Source organism: Schistocerca piceifrons, unplaced genomic scaffold (assembly GCF_021461385.2).
Source record: "Schistocerca piceifrons isolate TAMUIC-IGC-003096 unplaced genomic scaffold, iqSchPice1.1 HiC_scaffold_994, whole genome shotgun sequence".
Classification (NCBI taxonomy): Eukaryota; Metazoa; Arthropoda; class Insecta; order Orthoptera; family Acrididae; genus Schistocerca; species Schistocerca piceifrons.
Window position 1 is genome coordinate 37501 of NW_025729271.1, and position 3376 is coordinate 40876.

The 3376-nt window shown below is 57.6% G+C and overlaps 2 non-coding genes and 1 pseudogene across 2 annotated transcripts; all 3 read right to left on the reverse strand.

The window, feature by feature from the left end:
• Positions 1–63, reverse strand: part of LOC124774861 — a 4223-nt pseudogene extending 4160 nt beyond the window's left edge.
• A 189-nt stretch (positions 64–252) lies between these two features.
• On the reverse strand, positions 253–407 carry LOC124774866. The gene has a single exon (XR_007015563.1). It is a non-coding gene; the product is annotated as a 5.8S ribosomal RNA (ribosomal RNA).
• Positions 408–758: 351 nt separating this feature from the next.
• On the reverse strand, positions 759–2667 carry LOC124774858. Its single transcript, XR_007015559.1, has one exon. It is a non-coding gene; the product is annotated as a small subunit ribosomal RNA (ribosomal RNA).
• Between the last annotated feature and the right edge of the window lie 709 nt (positions 2668–3376).

The following is a 3376-nucleotide window of genomic DNA, read 5'->3' on the forward strand; positions in this document are numbered from 1 at the left end:
TTCTTTTCCTCCGCTTAGTAATATGCTTAAATTCAGCGGGTAGTCTCGCCTGCTCTGAGGTCGTTGTACGAGGTGTCGCACGCCACACCAGCCAGCCGGCTGTGCACGCTACCGAGAAAGTACCGGTATGCGAACCGCCAGGCGACGGGCGCGCATCGCACGTTTGAGGAGACGCGGCCGGCCCCACAGGCGGCCGCGACACTCCCAGGTCTGCGAAGCGGGGCAAACGCCGCGCGCTTCAGTATACGTAGCCGACCCTCAGCCAGACGTGGCCCGGGAACGGAATCCATGGACCGCAATGTGCGTTCGAAACGTCGATGTTCATGTGTCCTGCAGTTCACATGTCGACGCGCAATTTGCTGCGTTCTTCATCGACCCACGAGCCGAGTGATCCACCGTCCTGGGTGATCTTTTCTCAGTTTCCGCCGTCTCTTTCGAGACGGTCGCATAGGCGGGAGTGAGGCGTGTGGCGGCCCCTGTTCCAGCGTTCTGTGTCCAACGGCCTCACGGCCGACGGGCGTCGTACGGCTCCACACCGGAGCGGACAGGCACTCGGGCGAAAGTCATTCAAAACCGGCGCCAGGCGCCAGGTGCCGCAGGCCAGCCGCTCCAGCGCTTCAGCGCTCGTACCACACAACATTGCCGCTAGTTTTGAGAGGCACGCGTGGTTCCGCACGCGGCGCACGGCTACGGCGAGCCGTACAGGTAGCGTGTTGCGCGACACGACACGCACATCGAAAGACATGCAGTCTAGTCGGTAATGATCCTTCCGCAGGTTCACCTACGGAAACCTTGTTACGACTTTTACTTCCTCTAAATGATCAAGTTTGGTCATCTTTCCGGTAGCATCGGCAACGACAGAGTCAATGCCGCGTACCAGTCCGAAGACCTCACTAAATCATTCAATCGGTAGTAGCGACGGGCGGTGTGTACAAAGGGCAGGGACGTAATCAACGCGAGCTTATGACTCGCGCTTACTGGGAATTCCTCGTTCATGGGGAACAATTGCAAGCCCCAATCCCTAGCACGAAGGAGGTTCAGCGGGTTACCCCGACCTTTCGGCCTAGGAAGACACGCTGATTCCTTCAGTGTAGCGCGCGTGCGGCCCAGAACATCTAAGGGCATCACAGACCTGTTATTGCTCAATCTCGTGCGGCTAGAAGCCGCCTGTCCCTCTAAGAAGAAAAGTAATCGCTGACAGCACGAAGGATGTCACGCGACTAGTTAGCAGGCTAGAGTCTCGTTCGTTATCGGAATTAACCAGACAAATCGCTCCACCAACTAAGAACGGCCATGCACCACCACCCACCGAATCAAGAAAGAGCTATCAATCTGTCAATCCTTCCGGTGTCCGGGCCTGGTGAGGTTTCCCGTGTTGAGTCAAATTAAGCCGCAGGCTCCACTCCTGGTGGTGCCCTTCCGTCAATTCCTTTAAGTTTCAGCTTTGCAACCATACTTCCCCCGGAACCCAAAAGCTTTGGTTTCCCGGAGGCTGCCCGCCGAGTCATCGGAGGAACTGCGGCGGATCGCTGGCTGGCATCGTTTATGGTTAGAACTAGGGCGGTATCTGATCGCCTTCGAACCTCTAACTTTCGTTCTTGATTAATGAAAACATACTTGGCAAATGCTTTCGCTTCTGTTCGTCTTGCGACGATCCAAGAATTTCACCTCTAACGTCGCAATACGAATGCCCCCGCCTGTCCCTATTAATCATTACCTCGGGTTCCGAAAACCAACAAAATAGAACCGAGGTCCTATTCCATTATTCCATGCACACAGTATTCAGGCGGGCTTGCCTGCTTTAAGCACTCTAATTTGTTCAAAGTAAACGTGCCGGCCCACCGAGACACTCAATAAAGAGCACCCTGGTAGGATTTCAACGGGGTCCGCCTCGGGACGCACGAGCACGCACGAGGCGGTCGCACGCCTTCGGCTCGCCCCACCGGCAGGACGTCCCACGATACATGCCAGTTAAACACCGACGGGCGGTGAACCAACAGCGTGGGACACAAATCCAACTACGAGCTTTTTAACCGCAACAACTTTAATATACGCTATTGGAGCTGGAATTACCGCGGCTGCTGGCACCAGACTTGCCCTCCAATAGATACTCGTTAAAGGATTTAAAGTGTACTCATTCCGATTACGGGGCCTCGGATGAGTCCCGTATCGTTATTTTTCGTCACTACCTCCCCGTGCCGGGAGTGGGTAATTTGCGCGCCTGCTGCCTTCCTTGGATGTGGTAGCCGTTTCTCAGGCTCCCTCTCCGGAATCGAACCCTGATTCCCCGTTACCCGTTACAACCATGGTAGGCGCAGAACCTACCATCGACAGTTGATAAGGCAGACATTTGAAAGATGCGTCGCCGGTACGAGGACCGTGCGATCAGCCCAAAGTTATTCAGAGTCACCAAGGCAAACGGACCGGACGAGCCGACCGATTGGTTTTGATCTAATAAAAGCGTCCCTTCCATCTCTGGTCGGGACTCTGTTTGCATGTATTAGCTCTAGAATTACCACAGTTATCCAAGTAACGTGGGTACGATCTAAGGAACCATAACTGATTTAATGAGCCATTCGCGGTTTCACCTTAATGCGGCTTGTACTGAGACATGCATGGCTTAATCTTTGAGACAAGCATATGACTACTGGCAGGATCAACCAGGGAGCTGCGTCAACTAGAGCTGAGCAGCCGGCCGCCCGGGAGTGTGTCCCGGGGGCCCGCGCGAACACGCAAGCGTCCGCTCAATCATTCTGCAAACAGGAGGAGGCTGAGCTCCCCTGCACAATACACCTCGAAACCCTCTCAGGTCCCGGCGGCGCGCAGCGCCGTCCCAAGTACTTGGTCGGGTTCGAGAGAGGCGCAATCGCCCGGAGTTAGGCGAGTAGACGCTTTCGGTGCGACCACCCGTGCTCCCAACTGAGCTTGCCGCTGCCGACAGAGGCCCGGGAGCGTGCTGTCGTGGCATTGCCGGCGGGAGACAACACGCGCCACCTACGGTGACCGGCAGCTCCAACGCCAGCGCCACAGAAGGACAAAAGCCCCACTTGGGTGCCGAAGCGAACTCTCCCAGCACAGCGCACGCGCCAACACATCCGCACAGCTGCGATACAAACCACCAGCGAGAACCGCTGGGGCGACCGAGCAGCAGGACGGCGTCGCGGCGCCGAGCGCCGGGCGGCGGCGCATCCTCAACGCACACAGTCCTCAATCGGACCAGCACACTGAAGATGTCCACCGCGCTTCGCACCGGGCCCGCGAGGACCTACTTTGGCCGCACGGCGCCGCGCGCAGGGTGCGCCGGCGCGCAGCTGCGACGCCTGCCGCGTCCGTCGGCCGGCGCGCCTGCCACTGGCCGCCCCCACCAGCCGGCTGT